Below are 17,529 nucleotides of genomic sequence, written 5' to 3' on the forward strand. Positions count from 1 at the left end.
GCTGCAACACAGCACACTTCACAGAAGCACCTCTTGGAAAATAAAGTCACCCTTGCAAGAACTGTGGTAAACCCGAAGCAGGATGTGAATAGCTGGATCAGCACAAAAGGTTGGTGAGGCTGAGCATAGCATAAGTTCACCTATCGTAGCAAGTATTATACATTGGCAATGACAACTGCTCACTCAGATGAGCAAAACAATTAACCTTATTCGTATTTTGCTGGGGAACCTGGCGGGCACTGGGGGGAGCAGAAGCACCCTCGGGAGCACGGTGCTCCCGACAGTCCGGGCTATCTCTCTCGGGCGGCCCCGGCCCTGCTCCTAAAGCTGGGGAGCGAGAGGCACAGTCAGCCCCGGGAGGCAGCCGGGCACCATCCCCCGTGGCGGGCAGCACCTCCCCGCCGTGCGGAGGGAGCGAGAGGGAGGTCTCCTCCTTCTCTCGCTCCCCGCCCCGCTCTCTCCTCCCTCCCTGCCTGCTTGCCTCCGAGCCTGCAGCCGCAGCGCAGGGCAGGGGAGCGGCGGCGCGGCAGGCACAGCCTCCCGGCGGGCGCCCGGCGGAGCAGCAGGGCGGGCGGGCGTTGGCTGCGCCCGGCCCCGCCGCGCCGCCCCCGGCTCCGCCCGGCGCTCCCATGGCGCGGCGGCCCCGCGCCAGGTGAGCAGCGCTGCCTGTTGCGCCGAGCGGAGCGGAGCAGAGCCGCCGGGGCCACACGCCGAGAAGTTTTGCGGGAAGGCGCCGCGATGTGAGTTGCGGCGCCCCGCCGATGCACCGGGTGGGGGGCGGCAGCACCGGGAGAAAACTCGGCGGGCAGGGAGCGGGGGAAGGCGATCAGCGCTGCTGCCTCCGAGGGGTACCGCCGTGCCGTGCCGTGCCACCTTGCCCGGCAGCGATCGGTGAGGGCCACCGGCGATGCCCCCTCCCCCAGCCCGTGCTGGCGAACCTCCGGTGTCCGTGAGTCCTGGGGGGTGACGGGGTCGGGATTCCGCCGAGGCAGCGGGAGATGGGGAGGGAATCCAGAGGCGGAGGCTCTGGGAAGGGGGTTAACACCCTCTCGTTTGGGAGCAAACGAGCAATTTGAGACCCACGGCCCCCGATCCCGTACCGGAGCAACATCAGAAAAAGGGGTGGAAAATCCAGCGCCCCTCCCATCCGTATGTGTTCCCGGGCGCTGTCCCTGCCCGGCCGGGTGCGGGCGGGCTGCCGGAGCTCGGTCGCGCTGCTCAGCGTGCGGGCGGCGGCCGGGGCGCCGAGCGGGGCTGCCGGGGAGAGGGGGCGGCGGAGGCGGGGACGGGAGGGAAGGCGCCGTGTGTGTTGCCGTAGGATTTTTCCACTTTGAGACCTATCAGGACCAGTCGCTACGGTTCGGGCGGCGGTGGCCGCGATGCGGGGGGAGGAGGGAAGAGGGCATCTCCCTCCGAACGCGAGCAACAAATGGCAGCGGGGGCGGCAGCCGGGCTGCAGGACAGTGGCGCTGCGCCCAGGTGCGCTGCGACGCCCCCGCTGCCCGGCGAGGCACCGGGCGGAACCGGAGCGGAGCGGGTGGCGCTGGAGCTGCCCGGGGGGCTGTGACGAGGAGCGGGTGCCCCCGGCCCGGGACAGGAACGGGGGTTCAGGGGTCCTGCGGCCGCGGGGGCTCCGTGCGACCCTGCGCTCCGAGACGGGAACGGTCGCGACCTCTGAGCCCGCACAGAAATGTGGGCATCTCTTGCAGGAAGCGGGTACTGGGTACTGTGGGAACCGCGGGCTCTTCTCTCGCCTTTCTGGCGAGCTACGCGTCCAGAATTTCCCTCGCCAAAAATTTGGAAAATGCCTCAGATGTGCCAGCGAGAATTCTTCTTTCCGTCTTTGCTTCGGCCTTCAAAAATTAGGAGATTTTAGACTATCGGTTAGAAAATGTGAAGGTGATTGAGGCTGCAGCTTAACATCCCATCTTTCTAATTGTCCCTAGACAGCAGAAATCGTGTAATTACAGAATGAAAACAGCCCAACGACTTGAAAAGCATAAATAGACCAACTACCTAAAGAGTCAGAATGAGAACCAGGCAAACAACGTTTAGTGCTCTCCTCAAATAAGTAATTCTAGAGTTATTTACATAGCTATGAAAATGACAGAATAAGCTAAAGCTTTTGAGATTATTGGAATTAATTAAAATATAATAGCCATGAGAAAATGTTACAGATTTGGTAAGGAAGTGAAAACAACCCTTCCTCAAGCTGAAAACTCTGACTGGGGTAGCCTTTTCTGAATGTTGAAAAGACCTGTCAAAATTTCTTCTTATGGTAACCTGTCTAATAATTTGTAGGTTTAAACTGGAAGGTGTGCGTCACGCCCTCCTGAAAGCAGTAGCTTGAAGGCTTTGATATAGAGCACCACAGTGTTCATATGGCTTACCTATTGATATGATTCTTAGTAATTTAATTTAAAAGTATAAGTTCCCAGTTTGGTGTAAAGGGAAAGAAAATAAGCTGTACAATGAACTTAATTTGCAAAACCTTTGCTACATTCAGAGTCTAATTTTCCAGTTTAGTTTCTAAATAGTAAAATTGCTCAGAATTAATTATAACTGTGATTGTGGCAGCCCTTACTTGTGCAAGTTGCCTGGATTTCTGTGGGATGACTTCTATAGGTGATATTCTGATGGCTCAAGATGGCAGGATAAGGCCCATGGTCAGAGAGTTCCGGCATGCAGCACCGTGTAGGGTTGTGCCCATTGGCGCTAATGAGATTATTTGGACTTTGGCAAGAGAAGAATGTGAGGTTAAGTCTGGATCTCTTGCATTTAGTCAGCTATTGCTGGCTGGGTCACTGAACCCTGATCTTGCCATCCCTGAGGTTTGCTGTAAAATTTGCGCTGACTTCAGTCCAGCCAAAACGAGCTCCTGTGTGATTGTAGTTTCCAGTTGCCTTAGGGCGGGTGGAAGCTGCTGAGTGTCTTGGAGATCAGGGCCTGAGTGAATGAGAATTGTACCTGCAGCTATCAAGAATCAATGTGTTTTGCCTGAAATGTGAGATTAATTGAAAGAGAAGTATCATTTAATAGGCATATAAGTCTGTGCTCTGGATCCAGTCCTGAGCTAATAAAGTCCATGAGAACTTTGCCGTATATAAATGGAATAGCAAGACTTAAGGGTACAGGCGTGATTTGTCTTATCCATGTGCTTTATGGATCTGTATTTCAAGTCTTCTGGGAGGTAGGAAATTCTTCCTGCTCACACTGAAACAGCATTAGAGTAACTAGAGTAACAGAGCAAGCACATGATATGTCAGCTCAAGAAATATCCTCTCAGCAGGAGAATTGGAATTTATAAAATTCAGCTGTATTCAGAAGTGCTAACTCAAGTGTCTAAAGCCAGAGAAAAAATGTATTGCTTCATTTCAAAAGCACCTTTAGATGTTCAGTTAAATAATAAGATGCTTCTGAGTGTTGTTTTTAAGATATTTCCTGTCACTTCACTAGGAATATTTATGTGAGTAGCGCAAAGGATACATGGCTCACTGGCAGGAAGATTTTAAACTTTTTAATGAAGCGGATGATTTAAACAAGAAGGAATATGGGTAGAAATATTTCTTGTTGCCACTTCAGTTAATCAGAAGATGAACTAAGGAAGGTACTTCCTCTCAGAGTGGAATACTGCATTTGTAATGACTTACAGGATTTGCATGTAACTACTGTCCTTGTTGTCATCTGCATGCCTGGTCCTTGGATTAGCGCTCATTAGAGAATGCAAATTAAATTAGTGTTCTGTGGCTAGCAAAATAATGCCTCTAATTTTGCCACATTCAGTAAACTTTGTTCATAAGCTTAGAGAAAACTCTTGTGAAGCAATTTAGAAACTTATAATAATTTTAAGCAGAACCTTTTTTCAAAATGATGGTATTTTGAGCCAAGAATAAATTATTTGAGTTCATAGAATATGTAGCATTTACATTGGCTTGTTTGGCCACGCATTTTAAGTTGCTATTTTATTTACTAAATGTAACCTCTAGAAAGTGCAATTTTGATAGGACACTTCAATACTGGTATGAATCAAATGCCAGTATGTCTACTGAAAGTACAAGCAGAAAGGATTTAGGAATTTCTCAGCACCTTCAATAAGTATTTTTAAAGGGATTACAGCCTGTGAATACATGGATGAACAAGGTGTATCTTTTGCTCTTAAATCCAATATGCTGTGGGTGAAGTAGCATCAAATTTAGAGATGTTTTGGTGAATTTAATCTCTGCTTCTAGTTTCAGTCCAGCTCTTTTCATAAGTAGTTTCCGTGCTTCCGTCATTCTGGCGTGGTTTGTTAGTCTGGATGCACAGCAGACTTGTGGGTGCATCCTAGGGGGAAAAGGAGTGTGATGTGGTATTGGTTTTAGTCACTGCATCATCAGAGCATCAGATAAACAGTTGCTGTAGAACTTGCTGTGGAGGAGGATGTCATTAGTTCACAATGCTTAAAGATGCATGATCCTGCTTCATGGGGATTTCTGTGGGTGACTGGTGCCTGTGTCTGTACTTGCCACTGATGACCTGCACTGCTTATCTCCATCAGCACCTGTATCCAGCGCTGGCTTGGCTTTACACGCTTACTTTAGCTTGGAAATGCAAACGCAGTGCTTACTGTTAACCAAACAACAGAGCATCTTTTATTTCTCTCTCTGGGCTCCACTGAGTTCCTTCACCAAGCAGATGTTTTTAAAAACGGGCATCTTTCTGACTGACTTTGGCAGTGCACGTGGGAAAATCCTTTTCATAAGGATCATCCCTGCTCCTGAGTTCTGTTTTCCATCAGCAAGGAAAAGGCAATGGTTGATGAATATAAATGGTGCTTCTTTCTCTGGAGGGTATGAACTTTGAATGATGAAAAAAAGAGAGGTAGAAAAATGGGAACAGATGAAGAAGGCCTGATGCCTACAAAACAGGAGAAGTAGATTACAAGAGGGAGAAAGTAGTGTCTGATCTGAGTATTTTGAGTCTTGAAGTTGAGGTGATCTGGGCTGTACCATAGCCCTCCGGCTCAGCTCCGTGCTGTGCCATGGATTTGCCATGGCCCTGCCATGGGCCGTCAGAGAAGATGTGTTGGTTGATCTCAGTGGGACTAGAAGCCTTGCTGAGGAATTGAATTTGGCTTTTTGTATCTCAGCTCCACTGACAGAAAGGAGATAAAAAATGCCTCTTGAGGAAATGGGACTGGTAAAAAGCCTTTTCAGAGATACATTGATCTGGATAATTGGACTTTTTACTTAAACAGAGATGAAAATTACCACTACAGATCTTGATGTACTTGATTAAGGTTTACCTCTGCTTTTCAGCTAGCTAGTGTGTGTGTTTTAAATTAATTTGCCACTTCATTAATAGCCGTTTCATAAAGCTGCTAACTTATCCTTTGAGAAGAAGAAAAAAGTTAACCTCTGCTTGCCAAATAGTACTATAAAGATTTGCTAATAAGAAAAAATGAAAAGTGATAAAAGTGAGTGACAATATATAAATGGGATGCTACTCTGGCCTGGAAGCAGGAAAGCAAATGGACACTATTTAATTATTTAAGGAACAATAAATGAGAAGTCCAGTTCTCAAGTGACAGCAGAAGGAGCGATGAACAGAATTCTAAAAGGTTAGGAACAGAAAACAATGCATAAAGAAAATAGATGGTGGACATGAAGGGAGCAAAGGATCAGGGGATGAACTTAGGATTTCTATGGAGTTTTCAGTTGGAAAATATTACCTCCATATTATGGTACTTGCATAACCGCCAGTATTTCACTCAAAATCACTCAAATTGTGGAAGTTTAGCACACAATGTCCTCCTGGGGGGTCACTTCATGTTCCCACTTCATCCTCTGGATGCACAAACTCAGTTAATAGGGCAGGTGCTTCTAAAGATGGCATGTCTTAGGTGTCGGGCTCTCTTAAGAAGCTTACTTCGTGGATGTTGTTAGTTGTAGCGGTGCTGTCACTTCTGTCAAAGTTGCTTCCTCCACCAAACAGTAGCATTGGTTTTAAACAAAGTATTTTTTGCAGTTCACCAAAATTGGGTTACACTCTTTCGCAACTGTACTCGCTAAAGATACGCTGTAAATAATGATCATAAGTATTCAGCATTTCATTACAAATGTTTGCATTGGGAGTTAGTGGGATACATGAAAAGCATGTGAAGGCTGTTTCCCATATGTAGATTACAAATGTCTGTTATTCTGGTGGAATTTGCTTCATTCAAAATATTCTTGTAATACTTAAAAAGTATACATTTTTGTGTGCTTGTGAATAATTTGCAGCAAAAACGTGAAGCCTTTGGATGTGAAAATAAATCCATGGTGCTTGCCATTGTAAAGGCATTGCAATGAAAAGAAAAGGAAAAGCACTCGGTCAACCCTGTTAAGTTCCTGCTAGTATTCCTTCATCTTTAAAAGCAGGGACAAAAGCTTCTTCCTCTTTAAAGAGGATCTGCAACAAAAAATTTTTATGAAATTGCTTGTTAGGTCATACATGGTTAAGCAAGCAATAGTGGTTATATATCTTAGTGATGAAATGTCGTCTTATCAGCATTAAAACCAAAACAGATTTACATTACTGGTGTTTTAATTCTTGACTTTTGAACCTGTTTCTAGTCTGTTTGTAAATGAAAATAGGCACAATCTCTTTAGACTTCCATTTCAATTATTTTTATTTTTAATTCTTCACATAGCAGTGTTTGTATAATGCTTTCTATACACTCTTTTATTAAAAAAAAACCAAAAAAAAAAAAAAAAGCCCGGAAAGCCTTTTCTTACACTTGTGAAAATACTTCTGTTGTGCTTTTTTTCATGTGAAGATTTAGACATTTGCCAGGAGCAAAAATTGTGGAATCAATAGGAGTTGCAGAAGAGGGAAGGCCCTCAACAGCAGGAGACTGACTGTTTGCAAGGCTGGAAGTTGGTAAATTCAGCGGTCAGTCTTTATAGTAAATCTTGCTAGAGCTGGGTTTGGTTTTGTTGGGATTTTTTCCCTAGATGTACTGCAAATGGTCTTTAAAATTTATCTTGATTCTTACATTTTATTAAATGTAATTGTTGTTATAAATGTCAAAAGAGTGACCCTTAGTTCTTTTCTCATAAAATGAAGTTAACAGGCTAATTCTGCCATTGCAACCTTCAAATAGTGTGATAGTGTTTCTAAATGTTCTTTTTGCCCTTGTTTTCAGCTTTGTTGACACCAAGTCATTGAGATGAGAATTGGTGACTTTTAAACAGTCTATTTTTAACCAAGTTTGTAATAGAGTATTACTGTTTATGAATGTGTGTCAGTCCCAGTTTGCACAAGCACTAAAAGGGAAGGCTTGTATCAGAAGAGATCTGCTTCTAAGTCCTCATTTTCAGCTTTGCTGTTCTCTGGGTGTTCCTGGTCCTGTTCTTCAGGTGGGAGCACCAGTTTTACTCTGCTGCTACAAGGACATCTCCTCTTTTTCAAAGCTGACATATTTCAGACCGAAACCTTTTTCAAAGGAATGGACTATAGCCTGTTATAAAATGAGATATAAGTGGGAAATTTTGGTTTCTAGGCTCTTCTAAGTTAGAGTGAAATAACTCCTCAAACTTCAGATCACAGTATTTCTTAAACCTTTAGTTGTCACTTCTAACACACTGCATATAACCAAAGCACACAATTCAAATAAAATACGAACATCTCAGCTTTGACTGAAAAGCAGCACATGGATGACAGCGTGCAATCCAGGTAATCCTGTCTTTTCCTGTGTGTTGTTAGGCTGCAGAGCTGACATGTCATGTCCCTATACACTGGATTTGTGATCCTTTCCTGGTTATAAGCAAGACCATTGTCATTGAAGGGTTAATATTTTCTGTTCAGAAAATGTATTGGTCATTTTCTCTTTCCAGAGTCTTCCACAGGTTTTGCCCCTTGACAGAAAACATTTAATCTGTATTCTGCTCATCACTTTCATCAGTTACTTGGTGTACTTATTGGCATCTCTGATGCATAGTGGGTGTTAGGAATAATTTCTTGACAGAAAGGGTTATCAAGCATTGGAACAGGTGTTTGAGTCACCATCCTTGTAGGTGTTTGGAAGATGTATAGATAAGGCACTTAGGGACATGGTTTAGTGGTGGACTTGGCAGTGCTGAGTTAACAGTTGGACTCAAAGATCTTTTCTAACCTAAATGATTCTGTGATTCTATAAATACTTATTTTGCTAGAGTAGGACTTGACAGGATTTAGACATGCAAGAAACCTAAATCTTTGGCTCAGGAAACAATCCTGATGGATACAAATGGTATTTCAATAACTTTCGATCCAAAAATGTTTCTTGCAAAGCGACAGGACTGTTCTTCTTGCCAGTCATGGCAGGTGCTCCATCTGTACAAATACCACCTATTTTGAACAAGTCAAGCTTAACAGTTTGGTTTTTTTTCCCACTATCTGCCACATTTTCAACAATTTTTTCTCTATTCCTTAAACAAGTGTGAGGCAAGGCAGCAGTGTGGAATGAAATGGATAGAGGCCAACCAATTACTTAATTGTAGTAGTTTTTTTTCAACACATTGAAAAGCAACAGTCAGTGCAGTGTCAGTGGCATTGCAACTTCCTTGGTTGTGGGCAAAAAAAGAAAAAAAAAAGCATGAATCTGTTAAAAATGGAAATGCATGCTGTTGTGTTGTCTAATGCCATCTCAGCCATTCCCATTGTTATGCTGTGTGAACAACTATGGACATATCAGCTGTGTGCTGTTTTTTCAGTCTGGTTTGTGCAGCAATAATTGATGTACCCTCTTGTATTTAGGCTTTGTTTTGTGAGAACAGCCCTTTCTCACAAGCTTGCCATAAGGGATTTTTGCTATTACACCTTTGTCACTGATTTCAGCTATAAATACACATCTGATTTCACAGATGTGTATTTATTTTTTCCATGTAAAAAGCTGTCATGCTAGGGATCTTTCTTGAGGTGAAATCTGACCACAGGTCAGATACATTAAAGCATGTTTTACATAATTTTCAGGATTAGTTTATATAAAAGTACCATTCCAATCTGGACATTCCATGACTGTGTTATCTCCACAAACATACTTTTACAGACCCTGACCATATTCCAAAGAACTTCCCTGAGAGAAACAATCTCTATGCAGTGTCAGCTCCATGCACTGTCATCTTAGTGTTTTTTTTCACTGTGGCATGCATGACTTGGCAGGCAATGCTTTGATAATAAGTAAATGGATTTTAAAAGCTTATGGACATTTGAATTAACTGGGAAATCATTAGAATAATGTAAAGTGAGTGAGGTTGCACAGGTCCTTTATTTTCCCCTTGCTGTGGGCTTGCAGAGTAGGTGTTCTGTGGAGTCCCAAAAGGAGTCTTGTTGACTGGAGTTAGTGTGTCTTGTTTCATTGCAGCAGAATTTTATCAGTGAGCTCAGACTGCTGGTTTTAAATTCTGGTTCTTGAAGCTGTGATGTGCAGCTTTGAATACCGAGTAAATGCTTGGGCATTTGCAAAGGGAGACTAAAATATCATCAGGCTTGCAGAGCAGTTCTTCATTAATGTAAAGCATAGGTGGGCTAGGGGCTGATTCTGTGACCTCATGTGTTTCTCCATTCACTTGGCTCCTCCAAGTAGCCTCCTCCATTTCCTATGCATCCACAGTTTCCACAGACTATTTTATAAAGGTATTTTGTTGCCTTTCTTCTAAAAGTATGTAAGGATTGACCATCGAATTTAATAAATGTTGTTAATGAAGTAGAATTGACATTTTTGTAAATGTAGATGTGATGTGTGTATGAGGAGTTAATGTGACTTGAAAAGCATTTGGTCTCAGCCCTTCCCACCTTGTTTCTGCATTTTGGACCAGCCACTTGCAGGTAAAGGGCACTGACAGGGTAACATTTTAGTGACTTTAAATACCACAGCTGACAGAGAAAGATTGAATTTTTAAGGATCAGCTATAAGGGAAGTACACTTCAGTATTCCCATCTAGGAAAAAAAAACAACCATGTTTGTTTTTAATTACAGATACTGAGCTTGTTGTGGTCAGTTGATGCAGCGGTGAAAAGTTTGTGGTAGTGAAAATTGGAGATTGGTGAGAGGCGAGCTTCTTGCTAACACTGGTATAACTCGGGTTCGCTGTTTTTACTCATATACCTGACTGTTCTTGGAATTACCTAGCAGCATTTGGCATGGAAGTGTTGCTCCTGGAAACAGTTTCAATCAGAGAAATTAGCCATAAACTTTGACCCTTTTCCGGTATAACTTAGACTAGATGGCTTTATTTGACAACTTAATAGTTGTACCTAAGCTGCCTCTAAAAATATTTTGCACTTGAACTTTATTAGTCTTGAATATATTACTTTTTCAAATGAATTTTTATAGTTCCTGCTAAATAAAGGATGAACCTGGAAAAGGGAAATTAAAAGCAAGTGATCTGTATCTTCACTTACAAAACAAATGCAACATAAATAATTACATTCTTCTCAAAATTTTCACACCAGCATGGGAAAAAAGAAAAAGCCCATCTGTGTAAACCTTCTGAAACCTGTTTCCTCTGCCATTCATTGCCTGTACTCCTTCAGGTTAGAAAGAAACACTGTATTCTTAAGATGCCATAAGGAGACCATCGCTATTCCGCTATTCCGTGGCTGTGGCAACAAGCAAAGAAAACACTGGGCTGTGCTGTAGCTCCCCATAATGGTGAAAGCCTTTAATTTTTCATTAGGGATTTGACCCTTGGTTCATTTGGAGGGTGAACTTGATTTCTTTGACCCTGCAGAAAAAACGCAAACCAAACAGACTAAGCAAAAGCACTGGCTGCTGTCATTACTAATTCATCAGGTGTGACGGGGTTGGTGTTCTTCAGCTTGGGTTTGCGTGTCAGGATTTAGGGAAAATTAAATGAGAGGGAAGTGATGTCTATAAAGAGCTGGCAGGGATGTACCAGATAAAATATCCCTGTAAGAAGGCTCATCTGAAGAGATGAAAGGCAGAGTAATCAGCACCTGCAGAAACGTTTCCTTTAAGGTTTGTACTTCTGGTGAGAGGTAAAAGATAAAACACATCACTAATACTACAGCATGTCCTTGCTAAGCCTGCAGCTGCTTTCTTGGCAGCCCCAATGGAGGCATCTTGCTGGGCCCTGAGAAAAGTGTTTTGGACATGCAAAGGTCATGAGGATTTGTCAAGGCTGAGACATGAGCCCTGGTGCAAAGGCAAAGTCATGGAGCTCCTAATGCATCCAGGGAGGCATCTCAGACAGGAGCTCAGTATCTGGGCTCACACCTGTCAGCAGTGATGGGCATCCCTTAAAAGTTTGTTTGAGAGCTGAGCTTTTCTACAAAAGTGGAGTTTCTTTATAGGTTGAGTGGCTGGTCCAGGGTGAAAAAGGAATTATGGCAAGTTTTTAGTACCTTTAGCAGTTCTGCTGCTGCCAGATTCAGTTACACTTACTTCACTCTAAAATACCAGTTTGTTAACATGAGTATTGTCAGTGCAAGTAGGCAGTGTTTTAAATGGCTGTTGTTTACATGAGGCCTTCAAGGTTGTGATTGAGAGCTACATGAGGGCTTTCCCAAAACCTTACTGAGCAAAAGGGCTCAATTCCTTTTCCCAAATGAGTGGCATCATGTAGGAGTGAAATGGGTAGATGAGATTTGTGTTCTCAGCACTGGGTGGAAGAAAGTCCCCATGTGACTTTTGCAATATGGGTTTGCAGTATTTTCTAACTTGCCAGGCATTTCTCCTCTGTTTCGTACTTTTAAAACCTTGTTCTAGTTTTCCTCTGGACCAAAGTGATGTTTAAAGAACCAAGTCCAGGAAATATGTTGGAATAACAAAGAAAAAAATTCCTGGAAGAGGCTTAGGAGGTCTGAAATGGGAGGTGAATAGTCCTTTTCCTTTCTTAGGGGAAAATGGTCCTTCTAAATAAGAATGTAAAGTGTTCTCAGGTGACAGAAGAGTCTTCAAAATGCTTAAACAAGTAAAAAATCTCTGTGTTTCCCAATCAAGGGGGGGAAGATGTTTTATTAGAACACAGACCTGTAGTAAGTTAATAAAAAGTAAATTTTTTGTTTTCCTTGAAAGTATTTTGATCCTAATGAGAATCTTTATAGTTCCTAAACTTTCTAGAGCTATCTTTTCATTCTGCTGTCTTCCTTTTTCAGTGCTGCTGCTCTCAGAAAAAGCTGTTTACCCACTCTTCAGGGTGTCAGCTACAGAGGACTCTTCCAAGGCACCAACTTGACCCTTTATGTGGGCTAAAGTTTGCATGGAAAAGGGCAGCAAAGGTCTTTCAGTGCAGGTGCCTGGAGCTGGCCTTCCTGTACCCTTGCTGGAGCTGGTGGGAAAGAAGTTGGGTTTTTTGAGAAGAGGCTGCAGGAATGTGCCTGGGTTCAGACCTGAGACTGGGGTTGTACAGAGGTTGTGATTAGATTGGTATTTAGCTTGGAAGCATCAGTATTGTGGATTTATTTTTCCTTTTTTTGCTTGAAAATCACTCATATTTAAAGATTTCAGGTAAACCTGTGTCTGAGCTTGGTGGAATTGCTTTGATTTATGTAGGTGTAAGGCGTAATAGATTTATGTCCATAATGTGCATGATGTCTCAATTTTTTACAGACTTATGCAAAATAATAATGAAAACACCTTGAGGATAGATGTTATTTGTACTGATTTGAACAGAGAATATTTCCAGATGGGAAGTGAGGTATTGTTCCTAACTTGCAATATAAAAATACTTGAAATAACTGTTTCTGGGACTTTAGTACCATCTATTGAATTCATATCTACCCTTGTCATCTGACAGACTACTAAAACAAGATTCTGCTCAAAATGATAGAGGTGACAGTCGTACAATGCATTTCATTCCTGCTGAGCCCTGTTAGGCAGTTAGTCTGGGCAGATTTGGATCTCACTTCAGTCACTCAAGGGCAGTCCTTTGGAAGCGATTTGCAGAATACGTAATTGTGCCCATAAATCCCTCGCTCCCCCCTGCAAATGGGGTAGAATTCCTGTTGCCACCCTACTGTGTTGAGGAAACAGCATTTCCCCCCCACTCCTTTTTCCAAGCAGTTGTGGTGGATTCCCTCTGCCGCTGGCCATGCTTTCATTCCTCTGCAGTGTGGTTACATAGAATTGCTTCTGTGTTCTGCGGTGTTTGATCCCTTCCAGCTGGCAGTGAATCGAAGAAATCAAATGTATGGACACCCAAATTCTGCCCTTAGCTACATTTGTGAAAACCTGTGGCATTATATGCTTGGCTTGGAAGAGCTTAAGAAATCCCATGAGATCTGCTCCGCTGAAAGTCGCTCTGTAAATGTTAGACAGGGCTGTTGGTTTTGTTCTAGTACATTTTACTTTAAAGCTGCACCTGAGCTGCAGTCGATGATACTGTTTCATAACATTGGAAAAGAGGGACAGATTTGGAGTGTGAGATGTGCCGTGCTGTCAGTGGAGTTTGTCACTGAAACTGTCATAGCTGGGTGCCACGGCAGTGTCTGTGCTGTGAGAAAAACGTGCTCAGTGGGGTTCTGGTTCCTGGCAGCGTTCAAGCCGCTGGTCACCATGCAACCATCTTCCTCAACAGCCTGATCTCCTTTGGGAAAGAGCCAGGGCCATCTGCTAGCAGTGGTGTCCAGCACCCTGGGGTATCTTGGTGGACCCTGATCTTGCACAAGAGCGAGTCCCAGGTAGCAGAGGATGTTTCTTCTGAGCCAAGAAAACTGTGTTTAGGTCTGACACATTCATGGCATCATCCAGTATGGAGGAAGCACAGGTCTGAGGAACCCCTTTGGTCTTCTGGCTCTGGGTACTGGCCCGTGGTGGTGTAGCCGAGTGCCCTGTGACTGTGAAACATAGTGTGAAAGAGATATGCCTTGGTGTATGGATGGGCCCATATGATCCTTTTGCTTCATGTTTAGTGCAAAACCACAGGAAATAATGTTCAGGCAGATACTGTACTGACACAGCATCTTTGACTCAAGCTGATCTTTGCCAGTGTGGAGGATACTTCATGCAACTGGTCCACAAAGAACCAAAGAGCTTGAATAGTTGTATAATACTTCTTTTTGAAAGTGTTGCAGTGACCTGAGCAGATCGAAGTTGCAGTCAAAAAAGTCCTGCCCTGAGTCATTTACTTTAATTCTTGGTTTCTGTTTCTTGGAATCCTTGAGAGACAAGGAAACAAATTATGAGATGTGAGGAAGGTAAGCAGAAGACAGGATGACAGGTATTATACACACCTCTGGGACTGTCATTGGGTATTTTTATCTACTTCTAAATGGTGGAAAATTTTCAGAAGAAGAGTTCTGTGTATTTTTTCCCAGACTGAATGGAAATTTTGCCATTGGTTAATATAGAAAGGAAGTCGGAAATACCAGAATTACATGTGAATTATTTATGTATCCAATTTGCTGCTGTGAACGGAGGAACAAGGATCTTAAATGCTGTTAATTACTGTGGATTTTATTTCACTGACTATGGTCGTAGCTGCAGGCCATGTGACCTGGCAGTGACCTGGGTGCCATGCAGTGTAAGGGCACTTCTGGAAGGGAGGAGGAAATGTGCAAAGCGTTCATTGCTGGGTAGTCAGATGACATCTGGAGGTTTTATCATGTTAGCAGTGAAAAGTGATGTTTTTCCTTCAAGTCCTGAAGGATTAACAGCTTTGTTTATACTTCTTCTTGTATGTCCAGAACAGAAAAAATAATAGAAAAAACTTACATTTCTGCAGTACAACATCTTCGCATTTTTATTCTGTGCTTCCTATATTCAAGGGATTTCCTAGCAAGAATAGAAACATCTGCAATAGCAGCTCCTATTTATGTTAATCTTTTCCAATCAGCATGCAGCCTGAAATAATTACAATAAATGCACTGTCTGCTCCAAACACTCACAACTTCCATTTATTTCAGGCTTCTTTGCTTCGCAAGTCTGAGAACATAATCCTTCATTCTGCTCTGCTTCATCTCCTTTGCATGAATTTATCCAACAGTATCTTTTGTCAGCTTCATTAACAATGGTCATGCCATGATAAATTACATAAATTGAGAAGTTTTTAATTAACTGAGTTAACAAAACAGCCCCACAAAGCATAATAAATTTAATTAGGTAACGTTTTCCTGTTATAAGTCTGCACATGAGGTGTGTAATGAAGTAGACAAAAGTAAAATCTGTAACCTGAAGGTTTTTAGATTGCATAGCTGCAGAAATAGTTTCTTTTTGAAACAGGTACTTTTATAAGATCATGTGTTAAACGTACCTTGTTGGGCAAAGGATTTTGCAAACTTGGCAGAAAAACAATAGTTACTGACAAAGACATGACTAAGAGTATGTTTAAACAGAAGAAGACATCTTCCAGTCTTTCCCCCTCTGCTTCTGGCAGTGCTGCTCCCCAAGTCAGGGTCATTTTCTCTAGCTTGGCAGTGGTGCTTTGGCTCTGGTTGGGTGAGGTTTTTTTTTTTTTATTCTGGACAGAATTTACAGGTGTTTTTGGTCAAATTGGCTAACGTATGTGGTATAAAGAGCACATTCAGAGCAGAGTCTCCTTGCTGGTGCTGTGTGCTTTTAGCTGGGCTGCTTGCCCAGGTATGTGGGAAGGAAAAGTAAGATCAGCCTTGGCTCGTGTGGAGTGCTGTGGAGCGACTTCTCAGGTGTCCTCTGCAGTTAACAGCATCTGTCTTTGCTTTTTCTTCCCTAAACTTGCATCCAAAAATATTAAGATTGTTATCCCCTGCCTCCTACCCTCTTACACAGCCCAGCCAGGCTGCTTTTGCTTGGGCAATGCTCCCACGTAAGGAATTGGGTTCAAAAATAAGAACTTTGCTTTTCCTTTATGTCCAGGACAGCTTTGTGACAGTAAATGGTACTCTGATTTTGATGGTGAGACAAAGAAGCAATTAAACAAAAACAGTGGGATAGGACACAGAAAGGAACTCTTTAATTTATCAATATTGGTTTGCATTTCTCCCAGACTGTAGTCACAGAGAGCAGTGCAAAGGGAGTACGTGGGTACATCCATTTACTGTTTTGGTTTGGTGATGCATAAAGTCAGAGTAAGGTTTTGTAATTGTCTTTCACAAGTGCAAATGAGTGTATATTGAAGGCTGTGAAAAATAGCTATCAGTATTTATTATCTCTGTGAAGTATCCTTTTTATATTTTAATTTAGGGCTGATTTAGAGAGACAAGTTTGATGTTAGCAACATCAGTATACAGTTTGGGGTGGATCTCTGGTTTATGGAGAGGGAAAGTCCCATTCCCTGGTTTCAGAGTTTGATGATAAACATTGTTTATCATCAAACTCTGAAACTAGGGAATAGGACTTTTGGACATTCTATGAAAAATACATAGCACTATGTCATCTGATCAGTGTGTGCATGTAATTATTCTGCTATCTGCAAGAGATATGTAGTATTTAACCAGGTGAGGTCTGTTGTGAGGATGGAATGGCAACTTACCTGACCTGGTGTATAACTCTTAAGCAGAAAGGTCACAAAATTGTGAGAGGTAGATCTCTTACAGTTTTCTGACTCACAGACTACAGTTAATTGGCCATCAGAAGACATTATAAAGCATTTCAGCATGTGTATATATCCTATCTCTCTCTGTTCGTGCCTTTTTACAATCAAGAGTGAAGCAGCTGTAATTCTAGAGAAGGTAGGAGGGCATAAAGTTTATGTAGCAGAAGCACATCTATTTTACAGAAAATGTCCCACTTAAATTTTAGGGTTCTACCTGAACTGTTTGAACAGTTGCCAGACACACTCCCGAGCTTGTAGGGTATTGCACAGAAATCATGACTGTACTCCTTTGCAGAATTCGAGATAACCTGTAGCACTCATGGTAGTCTGGTGGTAAAGAGGGCACACAGGTCTGGACAGCAAAACAAAGTGAAAGGAATGAGTTGATAGGAACAAAGAGTAGGGGAAAAATTAATGCAGAGAAGCAGAGGGGTGAAATTAGTGAAGGAAATACAGGAATTAAAATACAAAGTGTTTGGTGAGAAAAGCAGCTCATCAGCAGTCACTCGCTAAGTGAGAACTTTGTATGTTCAAGAAGAGATTCGAGCAGATCTTCCCTGAAGATTTGTGATTCCTCCAGGTGAAGGACCTTGGGATGAACAAGGAGACCCTTTGCTTCCTAAAGTATTACAAGTTAGGTAACTGAGGCAGAGGAATTTTCTAATAGTATCTGGAAAAGAAGATATTAGAAATTAATGTCTTGATGACAGGAGTATGTCAAATTAATGCATGATGTATTTTTGGAATTGTACAATGTGTCATAAGCCAATTTTGTTCCAGGGGAAATGTGACATCTTCTCCCTTGTGAGTGAGGTTTCCAAAGGGCTGAAAAGCAAGGAAGATGGAAAGCAAAAAGTGAAGTTGTCAGGTGGAGAAGAAAAGCATCGCCTGTGGTATTTAAATTGTATAAATTGGTGTTGATGTATCGGGCTCCTCAACCCCTTCTGATAGCTCTGTGTGTTTCTATCTGTGACTGCTACACCTGTTTTCCATTTTCAGTCTGTTTCAGGACAGTAAATTTTACCTTGCCCTATGAAGCCAGTCATATCCTTTT

The 17,529-nt window shown here is 42.6% G+C and overlaps 1 protein-coding gene across 5 annotated transcripts in view; it reads left to right on the forward strand.

The window, feature by feature from the left end:
- The first annotated feature begins 524 nt into the window (after nucleotides 1-524).
- The window catches only part of LRRC3B (leucine rich repeat containing 3B), a 44,948-nt gene continuing 27,943 nt past the window's right edge, over nucleotides 525-17,529 (forward strand). For 2 of the 5 annotated variants that reach the window (XR_010439126.1, XM_064704665.1), the window contains exon 1: nucleotides 525-740. The gene's annotated coding sequence lies outside the window, so the exon portion shown is untranslated. The other 3 variants (XM_064704668.1, XM_064704666.1, XM_064704669.1) reach the window with 3 other exon arrangements.

Source organism: Zonotrichia leucophrys, chromosome 2 (assembly GCF_028769735.1).
Source record: "Zonotrichia leucophrys gambelii isolate GWCS_2022_RI chromosome 2, RI_Zleu_2.0, whole genome shotgun sequence".
Classification (NCBI taxonomy): domain Eukaryota; kingdom Metazoa; phylum Chordata; class Aves; order Passeriformes; family Passerellidae; genus Zonotrichia; species Zonotrichia leucophrys.